The 22860-nt window shown below is 35.5% G+C and overlaps 1 long non-coding RNA gene and 1 pseudogene across 6 annotated transcripts; one reads left to right on the forward strand and one right to left on the reverse strand.

Annotated features, from left to right (window-relative positions):
* On the reverse strand, positions 1 to 2445 carry LOC145108247 (uncharacterized). Of its 6 annotated transcripts, XR_013708132.1 has the most exons (5): positions 2177 to 2445; positions 1802 to 1898; positions 1599 to 1704; positions 642 to 1502; positions 1 to 554 (listed from the first exon to the last, which is right to left on the reverse strand). It is a non-coding gene; the product is annotated as an uncharacterized LOC145108247 (long non-coding RNA). The 6 variants fall into 6 exon arrangements; XR_013708130.1 differs by having other exon boundaries at positions 1599 to 1898; positions 2181 to 2445; XR_013708129.1 differs by having other exon boundaries at positions 1599 to 1898.
* Positions 2446 to 6724: 4279 nt separating this feature from the next.
* Positions 6725 to 14822, forward strand: LOC145105863 (chaperone protein ClpB1-like; annotated as a pseudogene).
* Positions 14823 to 22860: the final 8038 nt, after the last annotated feature.

Here is a 22860-nt window from a genome sequence, read left to right on the forward strand (position 1 = left end):
TTTAAACCAAATCAAACATGATATTGTATTCTCCAAAGATTCCATACGTCCTTCCTACATATCAAACTTTACTTGTCCTATGCTCATGTTTCTCGATGACTAAAAAAATTTCATCGTTTATACATACTTGATTTTCATACCAAGAATTCAAAAAACAAAAAATAAATAAATAAAGCAAAAACATTTAACGTATAAGCAGAATTCCATAATCCTGTGAATGTATTAAACTTCTTAACAAATCTGTTTTGGCTAATTAGAGATTAGGTTCTATAAACTCTTTTTAGCGATTTCCTATAAATTTCAACATTTTAAGATCACCTGTCACGTCATGTCCTACAACTGTATCCATCAGAGAAAAATAAGATCCAAACGGGTTGCCCTCTAAGGCATGGTATCAAACAAACAATTTACTTATATTCCCATCAAATGAATCATCTTAAACCTAGATTTGGAAAAATTATAAATTAGGATAAAAGTATAATTTCATCATAAATACCTTTTGTCCCTTCTGATGGAGACAAATACTTCACCCATTCAATCTCACGAACAAGTACCTTGATAGATGAAAAAGAAATATGACCAAATCAGAAAAAAAAAAATTAAATCTAGAAAATGACAAACAATGAAAAAAAGGAGCTAACCCGTCTTAATCTCAATATTAATTGGAAGTAAGGTCCCGACCATTCTTTTTGCATCAGACCAAACTTGACACTTTTTGTAAGTAAAAAAGGATGAGTGTGACATACTTCTACCCTATGCGGTTGTGAAATCTTTCCAAACTGGGGAGGAATTGGACTTCTGCAAAAGCCAAAAAAGCGATATTAGTAACCTAATTCGTAACAACAAAGAATATCTATTTGGGCTGCCTAATTCAAGAAAATATACAAAAATGTTTAAGAAATAAAGTTGTCATGAACAATAAATTGGTGCCAGTTCAAGTAAAATTAAAGATATTATAGTTACCAATTCAAGTAAAAGCTTGTCAAAACATCATCGTTTCAGTTGAGATCTATTAATAAGGAGAGTATCATCCTTCTATTAATTTCCATCATACTCTGCACCCCCCCCCCCCCCCTCTCTTTTACACTAACTTATCAATCACCAAAAACAATGGAGACGAATGCAATAGCCAACATCCAATCATGTAGTGCCAATATAGCAGTGACGGAAAAGAACGGACATGAAACCCACATATGCTCCAGGATTTACCAATCTAAATTTTGTAAAATGACAAATGCAATAGCCCACATAACCATGTACAAAGTAATTATCCAATAGCCCAAAACACGTGCATAATCAAGACCATGCATTTTGATTATAGAATTCTTTGTAAATTATCTTTTAGAAGTTATTCACTTCTTAAGTTTGTTGTAGAGGACTTATCAATGATCTCTTGTATGCTGAAGCATTTTCTTGATTGAGATGTTCTTCATATGACAGTTGAGTTATTCGGTAGAAATATTTTGTTAGTGCAGACTTACCAACTTCTTTCAGCTTTGTTCCTACATCATTCAATAAAATTATGAAAATAAACTAAAATATAAATATCAAAACAAGTAAGTTAAAAATTACTTTTGTGGCATTGATAAGTTAGTTACCTGAAGATGAGAAGAAACATTTGTAAGTGGGGCATTTTACCAAACAATTGGTGGGCATATTAATAAAATCACTTTAAAAATGTGTCTTTTAAAATTTTCCTTGTCCCTTAATGACATTTTCACATCACAAACAATGGTTTAGTCAAGTTCAATAAAAGTTAACGAATTAAATAGAAATCAAAATGAAAAATAGAAAAATAAACCTCAGACTAAAGGCGGTGACCATGTTATATATTGTCTTGATTTTTGTCACGACCTTATGGTATCCACAGGTAGCCATGGATAATACCTCCACTTACTCTTTGAAACAGACAACGAAAAAACAATTTTTTTAGGTTAATAATGAACAAAAGAACTTTTTTAACACTTAAGAGTAATTTAAAATACATGTTTGTTCCAAATAAATTTAGAATTGCAATTGCAGGTTTGCAAACTCTGCCACAATTTAAACAGAAACTACAAATCTTGCACTAAAATCAAAAAAAATGTAGTTAATCTTATGGATTAGCCAATGATTAAGATTAGGAGCACTGTCAAGGAGATGACCTTGTGCTAAAAGGGAACATTGTGAAGCTTACCTACCATTGATATGGCAGTTTCTTGCTCGAAACCGAGTCAATCGACAGCGTACGGAGGGTGCTCATAACAAATGGATGCCGGAGACTCAAGAGAGAAAGGAGAGAGACAGAAGAGATGTTGTTTGACGATGGCTGATAGTGTACAGAGTTTGTCGGCAGAGAAGGCATCGCGGGTGTCAAGTTGCAATGGTGGAGCCGAAATAGGGTTAAGGTTTGTGAGATTTTAGGTTACTAATGCAATCCAAATTTGGAAACTATGGAGAGGTTACAATTCGCGTACGCATTTTTCAAAAGAAAAGGAGTTTTGAATTTTTTTTAGATAGACATCATCAAATTGATCCAAGGTGGAAAACCTATAAAGGAAAGTCAATCAATGGATTTGATTGTTGAAGATGATGTAATCAGATTTCTCTTTTAATAATATTTAGAGATGTCAAGTTATCATAATAATTAGGATTTTTTTAAAGTTCTTGAGTAATATTTGGGAATATTGTTTGAATACTGCACACACAGAACCAAGAAATACTCACTTAGTATATAAAAATACAACAATTGGTTACTAATCTTGTAATAATTAATCACACAAGGAGATGTGTTGTAATTTTTCTAGTCTGCTTGATTTCTTTGGTGTGTTAATTTTAGCTTTAGTATGGTTGAAGATACTTTTGAGAGTACTTAATGTGGACACTACTAATTGAATTATATAAATAGATTAAAAAAAGTTCTATATTTACTTGATAAATATTTTTATAATGTTGATGAATTATCTCTCAACATGACTCCAACTATCTACTGAAAGTTGTTAATATAGGTGAGAAGTTCTCTGAATGGTAGGAAGCACTTATTACATGGCCCCAAAGGTATTGAAGCTTAGCTATGGAGTGCAAGAGTTATTTTATGTAGCAGGTAGTAGTTTAAAATGTTTTCTTGTTAGGACCTTGTATGTTGAAAAATCTAAGATTTGTAGGAAACTTATAGGGTTTGTGGTGGAGATCTGGATACTAACTTGGATCGTGAGAACACTTTCCGAACTGATATTTCTACCCTATGTCTGGGTTGCAAGAAATTCAGCCTAGGATAATCCAAGCGGACACTTACGATTCTAGGCACAGAAATCGTAAGCCAATTTGCTAGAGAAATTCTGTGAGAGCTTGATGAAAACGAGAGCTAAAATTCGTCACCACCTTCTCAGAAGGAAGAGTCGTTTATATATTAAACGATACTAGGGTTTTATTACGGTTGGGCCATCATTAGTTGCTTTGGAAGCAAGTCAGGGTAATCCGGATTTAATGAGGATTTAGGGTTATCAAAACTAACACTTGTAACCAGAATTCATACAACACATAAACAGGATTTTCGGTATTATTACATGTGTTGTATAAAGAATTCATACAACACATAAACAGGATTTTCGGTATTATTACATGCAAATTGTTAGTCTAAAGTTGGAGACACGTCCTTGGTAACACTCCCACCGAATTCGAGAGTGTAGGACTAACACTTGTAACCAGAATCTCTTGGAGGGAGAGCGTGACTGTTGTGTATAGATCTATACGGGACTGACTATCCCGCACCTCGCTTCTAGCTACAGTGGGACCGTCAGGTCTACGGGTGACAAAGTCATAAAATGATACTGGCCCCGTTACGTGCCATATCAAGTCTAAGTACGGTTATGACACTCGCAACCTAGATAACGAAATTTACTTTTTTAATAATGAAACAAGTGAACTAACCTCAAAGTAATAACCGATTTGATTACTAGAGGGTATTGATAATACCCTTAGGATTTAGTTCACTACTTATTTATTAGTTTTATTTATGTAATAAGGCTAATACATCTCATATGGAGCGAACATGGTTTTTCAAGGAAACTACATTTAACGATACAAGTATGGTAGATACTTGTACACCTCAGACAATAACAGATAACCAACTATCAACTTATAAGGAAAATATAGGATTTTCCTGGGATAACTCAACCTTACATAAACGGACTGTTTAACATACAACTATTGGATAATCAAACATCTTTCATAAGAAAATATAGGATTTTCTTGGGAAACACTTTTCAAAGGATCAAAGAAACATTTCTTTTACCAGAACTAAACGCTTAAGAACTCACCAGCTTTATGCTGATATTTTAAAACTGCTTGTATTCTCAGGGCAACAATAGACAGGTACTCTTGCCAACTTTTGGAGAAGACGGAGCGTTTTGGAGTCACGTCTTTTACTTTTGTTATATACTGTTATGAACAAACTATGTTTTCAAGCAATGTAAATATTCTTATTATAATGTAATGGTTGTGTTTACTTCGCTTACTATGATACAACTGTTGTGATACTACACATGACGTCACCCGCCCCCGGACGTTTCCGCCGTCCGTTCCGACGGTTCGGGGGTGTGACAATCATTATCACCACCATCTTCACGAACATTTCTTATTTATAAAAATAACAATTTAACTGAAAGCATAATTACTAAGTAAACACACTCAGAAGGTTCAAGACATTGAAGAATCTAACCCCTCATGTACATTACCAAGCATCCATAAACCTGTTGAATGTCGGTAAGAAGAAAATAGCAAAGACATTTTAAAAATTATAAATGATACATTTCTGTGAAACATTTGTAAGATGGTTTTAATTTTTTTAGCTTTTGCTACATTATGTTTGCCACTAACAATTAATAGTAAGATCCAACTAAGATCTAAAAACATTTACAAGATTGTTTTGAAAGTATACTTACCCATTGAATAAACATATTTGAATAAACAAATCTTTTTTTTTACTTAGTATTCGTTGTTTTATCTAACTGAATATTTATGTTATCGGATTCTGGGTATGCATCCATTTCAATGCACCATGCTTCACCAAACATGTGCCTGGTTTTTCAAGTGGCCTCCAGAGAAAATAGGTCAGTTGTGTTTTTTCATAAACTTATATGGTGTTTCATTTTGACTTAATGGGGATATGATTTAATGCGTTTCCTCTTCCTTTCTTCCATGATTCCATCTAAAGTCTAATGATGGGGGTTTTGTTGAATATTTGTAGTTCAGATGAATATATTCTTCCAATGATTGTTGAAAGAGATCTTACATGATTTGCCAACTTAAGTCACACTTCTTCTCATTTTAGAGTTCACCTAACTTTAGCATTAAATTGTGCTTTTATTCTTATTATAACAATGTATTTAAAAAAAATGGACTCATCTAAATGGAAATTGTATTGTATCTACATAAAATTGATGTGATTACTATAGTTTACAAAATACAATGTTATAATTGGAAAATAGGAAAACATTATGCTATAAAACACAAATGTATGAAAGTACGTTGCTATTACTTGCATTTAACCCAAAAATACAGGGTCTTATTTAGCATGCCGAATTTCATTAATTGTTTACTTTGGAAAACTATTTCATTATTAATACTATATGAGACTTTTGCTTATTGAGAATAAAGATTTGACAATAAACATCGGAGAACGTAAAGAAACATTGCAAATGAATTATTAATTATTAAGTTTCAAAGTTGTTCTACTCTGTAAACCACTCGTAGTACATGAGTTTAAACCTATACTTTCCTAATATTTGATTTCCTATTTTTAATTTGCCTAATACTTTCCTAATATTTGATTTTCTAGTTCATTTTTCATTTATCTAATTTTCACGTGAAAAAAAAAATAATGGGAATATTCAAATTGTTTTTTACATAATTATTTGCTTTTCAAATAGAGAGGTGATTCGTACACAACAAAATTTCTCAATACACAACAATTTGTGCTTTAAAATGTTGTATTGTACAACTCAATCAAACATAAAATGTTGTGTGCGGATAAAAACGGTTGTGTACAAATCACTTCCCTTTCAAATAAGTTGGAAAAATCATAAGCTTTTAACACGCAAATCAACACATTTAATATTTATATTAATAATAATCTGTGTAAACCAAAATTTAAAAAGAATCTTAAGATACATGAACGACTTGTTTTATTAAATAAATTTTCTACATTTTTTTAATTATTTTTTTTAAACTTTCTTTTCTGAAATATATTAAATGAGGGTTTTTTTAAAATGGTAATATGTAGATAAACCTAAAATGGTGGAAAAAATTACGATTTTGGAAGGAATAGAGATGGATGGATACAATTTGAAACAAAACGACCTAAAATTTAGAAATTAAAGATTCGGTATCATATTTTGATAAAGATTCGAAATCATATGTTGATATTTAAAATTATATATTTGGAATCCAATAATAATAGATATCGCTTTAATCCGAAATTCTCGAACACTTATGGATTCTGGTAGGGTACAGAGCCCATCTTCCCGATGCCTTTCGCGGCTCCAACATGTATATAAAGCGTTTCATCACTCTTATTATTCATCATCAGTTATCAAAGTTCTTCATTCAATTCCGTGGGTAAGACATTCTCTTATCTCTGTATTTTATTTTCAAGATAATTCGAAACTCATTGATATGCTTTATAAAACACAAACTGATGTTCTTGTTATTGCGTTTGTAGGTTATTTAAGAGGTATTATCAAACATGAATCCTGACGAATACACCCACGAGACGAATTAAGCTTTGGCTTTAGGTCAAGAACTCGCAATGAATGCTGGACAAGCACAGTACACACCGCTACATATTGCAGCAGTTTTGATTTCTGACGATAATGGAATATTCTGGCAAGCAATAAACAATGTCGGTGGTGAAGAAGCAGGTTATTCAGCGGAGTGGGTTTTTAATAAGGGGGTGTTTGGATAGGAAAAAAAGAGGGTGCTTATTGCTTATTGCTTATTCCCACAACAATAAGCTAACTTTGAGTGTTTGGATAAAATCTTTAAAAATCAGCTTATTAAGCTAAATAAGCTAATTTTAATAAGCATCTATCCCCATGCTTATTGCTAATTGCTTATTCCCACCACAAATAAGCTAATAAGCAATAAGCTAATAAGCTAATCCAAACACCCCCTAAAGCATTGAAGAAACTCCCTTCCCAACCCCCTCCCCCTGATCAAGTTACAGCAAGTACTTCTCTAATCACGACAATTCGTCGCGCACAATCTTCACAAAAATCCCGTGGTGACACCCATTTGGCCGTGGATCAATTGATTTTGGGCATTCTTGAAGATTCACAAATTTCAGAACTTCTAAAAGACGCCGGAGTTGGTGCATCGAGAGTGAAAAGAAAGGTAGAAAAGCTCCGAGATAAAGAAGAGAAGAAGGTGGAAAGTGCTTCAGATGATACTAATTTCGAAGCTCTTTACACATATGGTCGTGATCTTGTAGATCAAGTTGGGAAGCTTGAACCTGTAATTGGGATAGATGAGGAAATTAGGAGAGTGATTAGGATTTTATCAAGAAGGACTAAGAACAATCATGTTCTTATTGGTGAACCTGGTGTGGGAAAACCTGGTATGGGAAAAATTGTTGTTGTTGAAGGATTAGCTCAAAGGATTCTTAGAGGAGATGTCCCAAGTAATCTTACTAATATGAGAGTTATATCATTGGATATGGGAGCTTTAATCGCTGGAGCTTCATATTTTGGGGAGTTTGAGGAGAGACTGAAAGCCGTTTTGAAAGAAGTGGAAAAGGCTGAAGGGAAAGTGACATTGTTCATTGATGAAATCCATCTTGTTCTTGGAGCGAGTCGTACAGAAGGATCCATGGATGCTGCAAATCTGTTCAAGCCCATGCTTGCAAGGGGTCAACTCAGGTGTATTGGTGCAACCACTTTAGAGGAGTACAGAAAGTATGTGGAAAAAGATGCTGCTTTTGAGAGATGTTTCCAGCATGTTTTAGTGGCTGAGCCTAGTGTTCCTGACACCATAAGCATTCTTAGAGGGTTGAAAGAGAGATATGAAGGTCATCATGGTGTTAGAATTCTTGATCGTGCTTTTGTTGTTGCTGCTCAACTTTCAAGCCGATATATAACTGGTATGAATTGATTCAGTGATTCACTTTCTTTTTATTGATTTGAACTTGTTCTTCTCAATTTATATATATATGGTTCTGATGTTGCTTGTTAATTTGTATGCAGCACGTTTCCTCCCTGATAAGGCTATTGACCTTGTGGACGAGGCCTGTGCAAATGTTAGGGTGCAATTTGATAGTCAACCTGAAGAAATAGACAATCTTGAAAGGAAAAAGATGCAATTAAAAGTTGAGGTTCATGCTTTGGAGAAAGAAGAAGACAAAGCAAGCAAAGCTCGTCTTGTTGAATTGAAAAAGGAGCTCGATGATTTAAGAGGCAGACTTAAACCACTAATGAAGAAATACAAAAAGGGGGAAAAACGGATGGAAGAAATCCGTAGACTGAAATAGAAAAGGGAGGAGCTTTTAGTAGCACTAGAAAAAGCAGAAAGAAGATCTGAGTTAGCAAGAGCTGCCGATTTGAAATTCGGAGCAATTCAGGAAGTGGAAACTGCAATAGCAAAACTCGAAGGAACAACAGATGAAAACGTGTAATCGACAATATATATTTAAGATATTTAACAATATTTTATTTATCTTATTATAGATGGTACTAAAGTGTAATATCTAGTCTTATATATAGGACCTTTATTGTAATCTTCAAATCTTAAGAATAATACAAAAATCATTCGGTGGCTTATTATGGTATCAGAGCCGCCACAACCTCTGTAACCCTAAATCACCGATTTTTTTTTCTCTTTTCTTTCTTCTTTCAATCATTATTCAATGGCGATGATCCAATCCTTTACCAATGTTGAGAAAACTACTCACAATTCTCACAAATTCGCCTTTAAACTCTCACCCACCAACTACGGATTCTGGAAGCAAATGATTCAGCCCTTCTTGGTCACCAATCGTCTATTCAGTTATATAGATGGTACCATCCAATGTCCTCCACCGAAGACTGCTGCAACTACTGACACAGCCTCCACTGATAACCCTAACTATCTTCATTGGATTACCAATGATGCACATGTGCGGATGCTTCTTGCCTCTACTATTTCAGAAGCCTCCTATCAACATGTTCAAGGTACAACTTCCCGGGATCTATGGCTCTCCCTTGAAAGAGCCTATGCCCCCAACAACTCTTCTCGTGAATACACATTGAAGACTCAACTTTTGAAGATCGAGATGAAGGGTGATGAAACATCATCTGCCTATCTCACCCGAGCACAGGAATATGCAACTGCTTTAGCCAATATTGGAGAACCCGTAAAAGACAAAGACTTAACCATGCTAGCTATCTCCGGGCTACGTGATGAATATAATGGCCTAAAGTCAAATTTTTTGGCTCGTTTCCCTCCAATAACCTTCCATGAACTGCATGGGTTATTAAGTGATCATGAGTTTATGATAAATCGATCACTTCCAGCAGTCCCCCAGGCCTTCACGGCTGCTGTCCCACCTGTTTCACGCCTCCCAGCTGCCCCACCAGCACAATTGACTAGTTTACAGCAGCTGGCAGCACAACTTGGCTACCAAATCAGCCCCATTGTGGCTACAAACAATCAGCCCCAAGCCTTCTATACCAACCGAACTTCAAACAATTACCGGGGCAAGCGTCGTGGTAACTCCCGTGGCAACTACAACCGAAATCGTGATGATTCACGCGTTTCTGGTTCCGGTGGTAACACTCGTCCACCTCAGTTTGCTTGGGCTTCAACTCAGAATATGGTGTATGGCCACTGTAACCGGTGTGGCATAGGTCATATTCCAGCCCAATGCCCAAATCAGCCCACTTTAACTTCAGCTCGTGACGTGTCACAAGCCAATTATGCAACATTCTCAGAAAATGGCTCGGCTGCCGGTTCAACATGGTTTCCCGACACTGGGTCAAACAGTCACGTTACACCCGACTTCACAACTTTAGACAATGCTGATGTTTACAATGACAACAATTCTCTTCATGTTGGTGACGGTAATCCTCTCCCTATTTTTCACATTGGTTCATCTAAACTATACTCTCCCAACAAAACCTTTAATCTATACAATGTTCTTCATGTCCCTGAAATCAAAAAGAACCTTTTATCTGTTCAACAATTATGCTTAGATAATAACGTGTTTTTTGAATTTCATTCGTCCTTTTTTGTTGTGAAGGACGAGTCTACACGTTCCATCCTACTCACGGGACCAAGTAATCAAGGGCTATATTCGTTGTGTCTCCCAAAATTGAAGTCTCTTCCTCATATGTCTTTCACCGCCATCAAAGCATCATCAACCACTTGGCATCATCATCTTGGGCACCCTCATGCTCGTGTTTTTCAATCAATTATTTCTCGTAGTCATTTACCAATTTCTTCACATGTAATTTCTTCTTTATGTTCTAGTTGTCAAATGGGGAAATCGTCAAAATTATCATTGCCACTTTCAAATTATCGTAGTAATCATGTTTTGGATTTAGTTTATTGTGATGTTTGGGGCCCCGCCCCATCTACTTCTTTTAGTGGTCACCGATATTTTTTATTATACGTTAATCATCATTCACGATACATGTGGTTTTACCCATTAGCTCAAAAATCGGATGTTTATATCACTTTTAAAAACTTTGTTCTCATGGTTGAAAGACAATTTACAACAAAACTTAAACAAGTTCAAACCGATTGGGGGGGGGTGAATTTCGCACTCTTGCATCTTTCTTCACCTCTCTTGGTATAATCCATCGCCGCTCCTGCCCTCACACAAGTGCCCAAAATGGCCTTGTTGAGCGGCGTCACCGACATGTGGTGGAAACGGGCCTTGCTCTCCTTGCTCACTCACATGCTCCTCCACGTTTTTGGGACTTTGCTTTCGAGACAGCGGTTTACTTAATCAACCGTTTGCCCTCTCGTAATTACTCCAACAAATCTCCTTTTGAGCATCTTTTCAATAAAACCCCAGATTATTCTTTCCTTAGAATCTTCGGGTGTCAATGCTTCCCATATCTTCGCCCATATAACCGACATAAAATGGATTTTAGATCCACCCCGTGTGTCTTTTTGGGATATAGCCCTCTTCATCATGGCTACCGGTGTTTGGATCCAACCACTGATCGCGTATACATTGCACGCCATGTTCGTTTCAATGAAGAAATTTTCCCTTTTACCCTTTCTCCTACACCTTTACCTACTGAAAACGAACCTCCTTATTTCTCCTCCTTTCCACAACCTCCACCTATTCCCGACACTCAAAATGCAACCCCAGATCCACCTACTACTGCAACTTCTTTTCAGCCCACTGCAGCCCTGGTTACGCCCGCTGCTGCCTCTTTTCAGCCTTCTAACAGCCCACAAACTTAGCCTATACCTGCTGCCCCTACACCAAATTTTCAGCCCCAACCTTCATCATTACCCACACAACCCCGTACCCGACCTCCCAACCTTCGCCAAAACCCAAAAACCACCACTAGATATGACCCATCAACCTACTTTTCTTCCAATTGTCCTGCTAATTCTATTGAACCATCCTCTTTTACCGTTGCTAACAAATCACCAATATGGCGTCAAGCCATGACTGAAGAGTTTGATGCACTTGTCAAAAACGGAACTTGGTCTCTAGTTCCATTTGCTAAAAACACTAATGTCATTGATTCAAAGTGGGTTTACAGGATAAAAAAGGATGCAAATGGGAATGTTACTCGCTACAAAGCCCGCCTTGTGGCGAAAGGCTTCAACCAACAACCGAGTGTTGACTACCAAGAGACATTCAGTCCCGTTGTCAAAGCAACAATAATCCGTGTTATTCTATCTCTTGTTGTGACAAATCAATGGTCTCTCAGACAACTTGATGTTAAAAATGCCTTTCTCCATGGTGATCTCAAGGAAACGGTTTATCTACGTCAACCACCGGGCTTTGTTGATAAATCAAGACCTGATCATGTTTGCTTACTCCATAAATCCTTGTATGGATTGAAACAGGCACCAAGAGCATGGTTTGAACGACTCTCTACAACCTTACAATCTCTCGGTTTTGTTGGTTCTAAAACCGATCCCTCATTGTTCATCCTCAAGAATAGGGGTACATTAGTCTATGTTCTTGTTTACGTGGATGATATTATTGTTACCGGGAATGATCCTCAAGCAATCACAGGTGTTATCTCTAAATTAGGATCAACGTTTGTTGTCCAAGATCTAGGGAACTTACACTATTTCTTGGGCCTTGAGATTGTTTCTCATGGTAAACACATCATTCTATCTCAGCGCAAGTATGTCTCTGACTTGCTAACACGTACTGGTCTAGCAGATTGCAAACCCGTGTCATCGCCCATGAGCAGCTCTCAAGTGTTAACCTTGTCCGACAGCCCCTTGCTAACGGCAGATTGCAAACCCGTGTCATCGCCCATGAGCAGCTCTCAAGTGTTAACCTTGTCCGACAGCCCCTTGCTAACGGATCCAACCAAATACCGCCAAACAGTTGGTGCTCTACAATATGTAACTCTCTCGAGACCCGATATTACTTTTTCCGTCAACAAAGTTTGCCAATTCATGCAAACTCCAACAGAAAACCATTGGTCTGCTGTTAAACGAATACTTCGTTATCTCAAGGGAACATCGCACTTTGGCCTCTTTATCCGTCATGGGGCTGCTTCTACACTTCAAGCTTTCACCGATGTTGATTGGCGTGCCACCTTAAAAGCGTACTCTGATGCTGATTGGGCCGGCTGTCCAGATGACCGTCGGTCTACGGGGGGATTTGCCATCTACTTGGGTTCCAACCTAATTTCGTGGACTGCTCGCAAACAACGTATGGTTTCTAGATCTTCCACCGAATCTGAGTATAAAGCTCTTGCCGAGACGGTTGCTGAGATAACATGGATATAAGCTCTCCTAAACGAGCTTGGTATTACATCTAAAGTCTCTCCCACGCTTTGGTGTGATAACTTGGGGGCCACATATCTTTCCACCAATCCTGTGTTTCATGCACGAACGAAACATGTAGAAGTGGACTACCATTTTGTACGAGAAAAGGTTGCTCAAGGAAAGTTGAGAGTTCAATTTATTTCCACACATGATCAAATTGCCGATGTGTTTACGAAACCGCTCCCATCTCAAAGATTTCTGATGCTAAGGTCCAAGTTGCAGGTCGTTCCCCGCCCTCAACTTGCGGGGGGATAATAGACAATATATATTTAAGATATTTAACAGTATTTTATTTATCTTATTATAGATGGTACTAAAGTGTAATATCTAGTCTTATATATAGGACCTTTATTGTAATCTTCAAATCTTAAGAATAATACAAAAATCATTCGGTGGCTTATTATGGTATCAGAGCCGCCACAGCCTCTGTAACCCTAAATCACCGATTTTTTCTCTCTTTTCTTTCTTCGTTCAATCATTCTTCAATGGCGATGATCCAATCCTTTACCAATGTTGAGAAAACTACTCACAATTCTCACAAATTCGCCTTTAAACTCTCACCCACCAACTACAGATTTTGGAAGCAAATGATTCAGCCCTTCTTGGTCACCAATCGTCTATTCGGAAGCAGAAAGAAGATATGATTTAGCAAGAGCAGCAGATTTGAAATTTGGAGCAGTTCAAGAAGTGGAAACTGCAATATCAAGACTCGAAGGAACAACAGATGAAAATGTGATGTTGACAGAAACAGTGGGACCCGATCAGATAGCTGAGGTGGTGAGTCGATGGACAGGGATCCCGGTGACTCGACTCGGAACCAATGAGAAAGAGCGGTTAATCGGATTATCCGATCGGTTGCATCAACGGGTCGTTGGTCAAGACCAAGCGGTTAGTACGGTGGCTGAAGCGGTGCTGAGGTTACGAGCCGGGCTCGGGAGGGCTCAGCAGCCGACCGGATCCTTCCTGTTCTTGGGTCCCACAGGTGTTGGGAAAACCGAACTTGCAAAGGCTCTTGCGGAGCAGTTGTTTGATGATGAGAAGCTGATGATAAGAATTGATATGTCGGAGTATATGGAGCAGCATTCGGTGTCACGGCTGATCGGAGCTCCACCGGGGTATGTTGGTCATGAAGAAGGTGGTCAGTTGACCGAGGCTGTGAGGAGGAGACCTTACAATGTTGTGTTGTTTGATGAAGTTGAAAAAGCTCATCAATCCGTGTTCAACACGCTTCTTCAAATGTTGGATGATGGAAGGTTGACCGATGGTCAAGGTCGAACGGTTGACTTCACAAACACAGTCATCATCATGACTTCGAATCTTGGAGCTGAGTATTTGCTAAAAGGGTTATCTGGGAAAACAACAATGGAGAATGCTCGAGAAATGGTGATGAAAGAAGTGAGGAAGCATTTCAAACCGGAGCTCCTGAACAGACTTGATGAGATTGTGGTTTTTGATCCTTTATCTCATGATCAATTGAGGAAAGTTGCTCGGCTTCAGTTGAAGGATGTGGCTGTTCGATTGGCTGAGAGGGGTGTTGCTTTGGGTGTCACGGAGGCGGCATTGGATGTGATACTGAGTCAGAGTTATGATCCGGTGTATGGGGCAAGGCCGATTAGGAGGTGGCTGGAGAGGAGGGTAGTGACTGAGTTATCAAAGATGCTGATAAGAGAAGAGATCGATGAGAACCAGCTGTGTACATAGATGCAGAGATGAATGGGGAGGACTTGAGTTATAGAACAGAAAGGAATGATGGATTGGTGAATGCTGCAACAGGGAAGAAGTCTGATATTTTGATTCAAGTTGCGAATGCAAATGCAAATGGTGGGGATGTATAAATTTTTGTGGGGGGTAAGATAGTATATATATATATATATATATATATATATATATATTACTTTTTATAGTTAGACCTCTTCGTTTACTGATTTTTTGAAAGGAGTACATATTTTCACTCTTAACATCCATGACTGTATTTTTTTTATACACTACCAATTAGTGTATATTTATTTTATTACCCAAGTAGGTCTTCAATGCAGTTGCTGCAATAGGTAAAACAAAGTTAACTTTAATAACCTATGAATAAATTAATAAAAGAATGATGTTTTCATGTTTCCACCCAATAGAGAAAATGAGAAAGGCCCGTTGTGTCCATTCAAATGAACAAGTATGTCAATCATGTATCATAACAATTAACAAATACGCAAATCATGTATCAAAGAATGATAATAGACATCTAGTGGAGCATCAAGATGTACGTTTCCGAATCATTAAAGAGATTTATTTGACATCATGTGAATTATGAAATCCAACATAAACAAAAAAAAAATGTTTTCTTTTTTATATATTTCAAAGTTGGTTACGGAAAAAGCATAATTACATATATATGACATGCACCTAGAAAATAGTCGAACTAAAGAGAGTGAAAATAATATTGTCTTATATTTTTCTGAAATCTTATTTCTTATCAAACTTTGGTCGATTCCAATTGAATTATCTCGTTCATCCGAATACAAATCCAAATTTTAGAGGAAAATCAAAATATATAACAAGAAAAAAAAAGAGTATGACAATACTCTAGACAAGACTTATTGGAAATCAAGAACAAAGAAGCGAGAACTTGGGTTATATAATAAAATAGGAAAGCCTATGTTCTAATACATTCTTTATTATTAGTATTTATTAACCGTTTGAAATCTAATTATTCTTGAAAATTCAAGACATAACACGAAGGTACTTGGTAATATATGACATTCGTCCGTTCTCCTATGATCCTTTTATCTCACATCCCAATCTCGACACTTAGAGATTTAATCTTATCTATTAAGCATACCAACTGAAATTCAGTTATTCTTGAAATTTAAGACACAACATGAAGGTATATCTCGGTAATACATGACATTCGCCTATTCATGGCCGGATTTAGAGGTTTCCGGGGTGGCCGATGCAACCCCTCAAATTTTGAAAAGATACAAATGTTCCTTTTATAAATAATTCGACTAATAAAGCTCAAATTTTGCAGCACAATATATAGTTTTTGAGAAAATTTTCAATGTAATGTAAATTTTCAGGTGTGTCACCCCTAAAATCACGGGTGCAACCGTTTTAAGCATCCGTCACTGCGCCTATTATCCCCATAATCCCTCATCCCAATCTCACACTCAGATTTAGTCTTATTTTATTATCTAAATTCACACGTTCTCTCGTATCTCTCACTCATGGTCCCACCATATGAATTTAATTTGGGAAATCAAATAGATTTGCTTCTGGTTTTTCCGATTTCAATCTCTCAAGCTTGTTCGATTCCTAATTTTGTTTGATTTTATGTCCCAATATTCTAATTTATCTTCTTCTATTCCACGCATCAATTCTTGCAAAACAGTTTAATTTTATTTTGACCCGCATATTATTTTTTTGTTTGAAGATGATTGAAGTGGTGGATCGAGAAAAATTATAACTAACATTGTTTCTAGAAGAACTCATTTGCTACACGGCTACACCATATACACATCACATTTTCTTCCAGGCTTTTTGGCGTAAAGTTACAAATATATATCGGTAGTTTATAACCCGTGAGTACCACGGTTATAAAATTAACTAAACTTTCATATTAAAAATCAAAATTATTAATCAATTATTTTAAATAAATTATTCTTTAAAAAAAATTTAGTTATATAAAATTATAATCGTTGATTTAAATAAATACGTGAAGTTATATCACCTTATAATCTGTATTACTTTTATTTTATTTTTTAATCTAATGTTATTAATTTAATATAACTAGAGTGAAAAAATTTAAAATTTGAATTTTAAAATGGAAAATCAATTATTAATTTAATGTAATTAGAGTGAGAAATTTTAAATTTTAAATTTTAAATTTGAAATTGATAATTAATAGATTGACATGTGGCATTATAGTTAACATATAATATTAGTGAAGAGTTATAATAGTATGACACTTGTCAATAGGAGAATACACCTATTCATATATTAGAATAAGGATTTGTGATCATTCGCATCGGTGAAATTGTCTTGGCAATCACAAAAGTATTCGATAATGGAGGTTATAACACTAATTAGTTTTTGGGAAAATCACAGAAGTTTCCATAAAAATGTGAAGTTATATCTTTATAATTACTTTAAGTCGTTTAAAAAAATCTTGTATCGTATGAGTCATTCTATATTTGTTTTGGTAACATCAAAAACACTTTTATATATAAAATAATAAAACTGTACATGATGGATTAAGCATTGTGGGCATGAAAAATATATTTAAAATTTTGAAAACATGTTCCTGAAGAACAAGTTCGAATTTCTGAAAAATTGTTTTGTTTTTTCATAGTCTCACAAAAAGTTTAAAAAAAATCTCTAACAAACATAAAATCACATCAAACTCAAAATACCACAACATCAACAGTTATCACTCAAAAAGAACAAGTTGGTTTTCAAACAAACTTACAAAAGAAATTCCTCACTACAAATTCACTCTCTCTCATATCAACAAACTCCTAATCTAAGAACAAGATAACGAAGATTGTAGAAGAAACCATAACGATGAAACCCTAAGAACCATACAGAGAGAATGAGAGAAGATAACAAGACGAATATGAGAAATTATCGCTTATATTGAAAAATACACACAGATCTTCAATATTTTACTTCAGTAGAAAGATAGATCAATTCCGGGTAACATCCACCCGCATAACAAGTTGGGTAGGATCCACACGTTTATCAATAACCCATCTTTAAGATTAGGAGCCGCAATCCAAATGTTCAACAAACTTGACAATTCCAATCCTTCTAGCACAAATCTTACTAAACATGTTTCCAAATATATACACAATATACCCTAACATAAATAATAAATATCAACAAAGGATATAGAAAAAAGGATATAACAATATTCAATGATAAGTTTGTGAGACTTGTTATTCTCAATACCCCCCTCAAACTAATCATTGAAACCTTCAACTAACATTTTTCGTGAAATGGATCAATAAGACCCATTCTCCTACACATAATATCATGTTGACGGAAAACCAAAGACTTCGTAAATACATCAACAATATTGTCATCTGAATTCACTTTAAAATTTTCAATATCATTTAAATTCGAAGACCCTTTTTTGGAAATTGGGCAAAATTTAGGCCATTTTCATATATTTTTGTAAGTTTGTGATCAATTTTGTAATCATCTCTGTTTTTTTGTCATTCATGTATATAATTTATATATCACCACTCAACAACCGAAGGAGGATTCATGTATATAATTTATATATCACCAATAAACAACCAAAGGAGGATATTTTAAGGGGCTGTTTGAGATGGTTTTTTCAGCTTCAAAAGTGTTTTTGGGCAAAAGTGGTTATTAGCTTATGGTGGTGGTAAAAAAGGTTTTTTTTTAATTAGCTTTTATGGTGACAGAAATCAATAAGTTAAAAACTATTTGGCTTACAAACTCTTTTTTGAAGTTATTAGGAGTGAAAAGCTAAAAAAAAGTTTCAAAAAATCAAGTTTTACATCATTTTTTTAAAACTTTTTAAAACTAAAGGAAAAATCATTCTAAAAAGTAATTTTGAGATTGTTAAACACTTTTTTTTACTTATTGGTTTTTCAAAAACCAATAAGTCAATAAATTGTTTTGAAAAGCAATCTCAAACACCCCCTAAATAGTTGAAAGATGAAAGTTTATTTTATATTTCAACGACTAAATTCATAAAGTCCAACATGTCATGCATAGTAATTTATAATTCCAACATGTCATGCATAGTAATTTATGATTACTAGATTTCATGTGTTGACACAATGTGGTTATAGGTATTCTTTTAAACATATCTTAGGTATTCTTTTAAACATATTTTGGTCCGTCAAAGGGTTCCACTAAGAAAAAAAGTCTATTAATTTCTTGATTGATCCATTGGAAGCAAGATCAACATTTAGACCCACTAATGTTTTTGTTTAGAAGTGAATATAAGGGAAACACACATGTGTGGTTATGACAAATAAAGGTAGCAAAAACTAACACGACACTCTGAACCGATACAAACCCAACTTGAAATAAAAAGGTTTGTGTAAGAGTTTTCAACCCATTTAATTAAATGGGTTGACAAGACATGACATAACATGAAAACTAAATAGGTAAGGTTAGTGATGATAATGACATGTTTATTTATAACCAAGTGTTTTTAATTCTTTAGATAAATTGGATATATCCAAATCCAAAACCAGATATACAAGATTTTTGTTGGGTCGAGTCACTTTGTAATATGAAAATGACTTAGTCGTCTAGGTCAAGATTTTGTTCCATCTTTTTCTTTCTCTCCCACACTCCACAGTATGACCTTGCCCCTTCCATCTTTAAATTCCTACTTTTCCGATTTTCACTATTTCTTTTCGTTTTCTCAACTCATATTTCAATATGTTTGGTTTAAGTTTTAACTGACATAATATGACACATATACAAGGTCTAAACTATAACCCGCTAACCTAACACAAAATAAACAGGTAGATACGACATGTTAATTAAACAAGTAGGGTTAGTTTTAAGTTCTTTAAACCCGTTTAATGTTCAACTCAACACAACATACACGTTTGCCATGTCTACTAAGTGTAGTCTCCCATCTCATGTTGATGAGTGGGGGTTTCACTGTGAGATAGATTGTTTTGAAAGTCTGTATATGCAAAGTAGTAAACACATTGAAAAAACGTGTATAGATAATCAACATATGTTTTTTATCATTCATATTTTTTTTTGTTTCTTAATGGAGTCCAATATGCCTTACAAATAATGTCATGATCTCAAAATCCATGGATATAATTTATTGGTTTCCATTTGGTCTATTAAGATGTAATTGATAAATAGTAAATATAATGGTAGTAACGATTCCGGTACGTCAACTTGCAAAGAACCATTTGTAAAAGAGACCGATGATAATCGGAAGGCTCCCAATATTTAGTCCATCCCCTATCCATTTAATATCCACCCCTAGATGAGTGATGTGATGTTTTTTATATATAACAAAAATATTGGAAAAGAAATTAATACATCTCATTTTATATATAAGATTTTTTATATAAATATATTGTTCAAAAGCTAAATATTATGTAATTTTAAATATCTTAAAGAAAATATATTTTGTCTTTTAATGTATATTAATTCAATAATATATAACTTTATTTTTATTAAAGAAAAACTACTAGAAAAGGATTAATAATAAAAATGAATAACGTTTGTATTTAAATAAAGTTATAAATATTTTAAAGCATAAGAAAGTAATAAAAAAACAAAGGAACTAAAATAAAATTAAACACTTTCATAAAGATATGTAAATTGATTTAATAAAAAAATATTATATAATTATAAATAATTATTAATAAATAATTAAAGGTTATAATGAAAGTAAAGTAACAAAGATTAATTAAATGTTAAAAGTATAAATGTTCAAGGATACATTGAAATTTTAGAAAGTATCGCATATACAAAGGAAATCTACATTTGGGTGTATTTTAACAATTGTTGAAAGTACAAGGACCATAGCTCAAAATGGTAAGTTGCATGAAGAAAAAAAAAACGGCGAGTGGATGAAAGGAAACAAACAAAGCGCGTGAATAAGGGGTTTTTTTTAAGGGGGGGAGGCGGAATAAGGCCGGACGGAGCGGGCGCGGGGAAAACGGCAGCGGGAAGCTTTCCTCCCGGCGGAACACCGCACCGTCGGCGCGGGGAAGCGTTGTGCGGGAAACGGAGAGGGGAGACTCTCCCGCTCTCTCTCTCTCTCTTGCTGCGATTGGCTGGAAATTTTTTTTTTTTTTTTTTTGAAAAAGAACCGTTAATCAACAGTAAAAATGTAATTTTTTTTTTGCTGTAACGGTTAATTGTGGTTTTTTTTTGTTTTTTTTAATCATTTTTCCACTCCTATAAATACATACATATAACATCAAACATCACACTGTCCTCTATTCTCTCTACTTTATTTCAACAAAAAAAAAAATGAATCCCGACAATCAAATCCCAACTTCCGATCGAAGGAAAAAAAGTCATGGTTCGAGTATAAACATCCCTCCTCGAAACATTTTTGCTATCGATTCATCCCCGCAAGGAGTTTACCGCCCCCAACTCGATGCTCCCATTCAATCTCCACTACAATTCCAATACCAAAATGTTGGCCAATATTACCCGATGCAAGTTCCAAATGTTCCGTCGCAAATGTTTTCAAACTTTGTTGTGTTTCCGGATCAACAATCGCCAAATCAACCTCAACCCCAAACTCAAACTGAAACTCAAACCCAAACTCAACAACAACACCAACTTGTCGATGAATCGGATGACGCGGAAGAAGAAGACATGGTTCCCGAAACTCAACCAACACCACCACCACAAAGACGTAAAGGGAAAAAACAAGCGCGCGAGGGTGTCACACAACCGGGAAGACAAAAGCCGACAACATGGGTTCCACATGAAGAGCTAGTTTTGGTCAAAGCTTGGGTTAATATTTCTGAAGATTCGATTCAGGGAAACGCACAACCGAGAGAACATTTTTGGTTTCGCATTTTAGAACGATTTCGAGAGGAGCTAGGAAAATGGGACGACTACCGTACGAAACATCAACTTAATTCGAAGTTTCGAGAAATAGCAAAGGGGGTTTCAAAAATAAACGGGTTGTACAACAACCTAAAAACCCAACGAAAAAGCGGCCAAGGCGACGAAGAAATACTTCAAGAAGCGTTGCAGTTTTACCTTGAGGAAGTCGGAAAACCATTCAAGTGGCACGATTGTTGGAAATTATTGGTCCGAAGTCCTAGGTGGAAAAAATACGAGCAAGATTTTATTTTTGGAGTCCAACAATCAAAGCGAACGGAAACGGGCTCTAGTGGTTACACAACCCCCTCCGATGCTCGGGTCGGTCTAGATTTAAATCAGGACGACGAACTTGAGCTAGAAGAAATTGTTCGCCCAATGGGTAGGGACAAAGCGAAGAGAAAGGGAAAAGGGACTTCTTCGAGTGCATCTGATTTCAGCGTGGACATTGACGAAATGCGGAAGATAACATCGTCGTTTGATCGATATAATCTAAATTTCTCCGAACGTTTGGCTTTCGACAAAGAAAAAGAAGAAACAAGGAAAAGGAGTGGGCGGAGAGACAAGAAATGGAGGACATGAAGTTTTTGATGGAAAACGTCGATCATCTCTCGGGACCGGCTCTCGAGCTCGTGATGAAAAAGAGGGAAAAAAATTCTGAAAAAATATTTTCCGTAGGTCGTTGATTTGTTTGATTTTTAGTTTGTGTGTGTGTGTGTTTTTTTTTTCTACTTTTTTAAATTTTAGGTTTAATGTAAGTTTTATTTTAATTAATGAAATGTTTTTTATTTTTAATTAAATTTTATGTTTAGTATTAATTTAAAAATTATAATTAATAACAAAAAAATTAATTTTATTTAATAAAAAAAAAAGAGTGAGGGAAGGGCTTCCCACCCATTCCTTGGGTTTAGGGGAGAGAACGAAAAGTGAAGAAAAAAAGGGTATGGCTGACAAAAAGTGAGGGAAGCTTCCATTCTAACGGGACCCTAATCGGAATTGGGTTTCGTGCGAGTATTTTCATAGACAAAAAAATAAAAAATAAATGGAAAGTTCAAATAACAAGTGCCAGCATAATCAGTCGGTGTCGCTAGTCAATCCTCATCTGATAACTCCGAAGTCTGCAATTTCAACACCGACATAAATTAGGTTTCTTTTCCGGGGATAAAATCGAAGACGCTCCGATTGATCTAAAGGCACGCACAAAATTAGGGTTCGAACATCATCTATGCCTTTAATTACCGAATTCTTGTTTCTCTAGCAGATGGTGAAGGATCAAGACCATTACCCGCCATAACCGACATC

The sequence above is a fragment of the Lactuca virosa genome, chromosome 4 (genome assembly GCF_052849685.1).
Source record: "Lactuca virosa cultivar CGN04683 chromosome 4, Lactuca_virosa_CGN04683_v6, whole genome shotgun sequence".
In the NCBI taxonomy this organism is placed as follows: domain Eukaryota; kingdom Viridiplantae; phylum Streptophyta; class Magnoliopsida; order Asterales; family Asteraceae; genus Lactuca; species Lactuca virosa.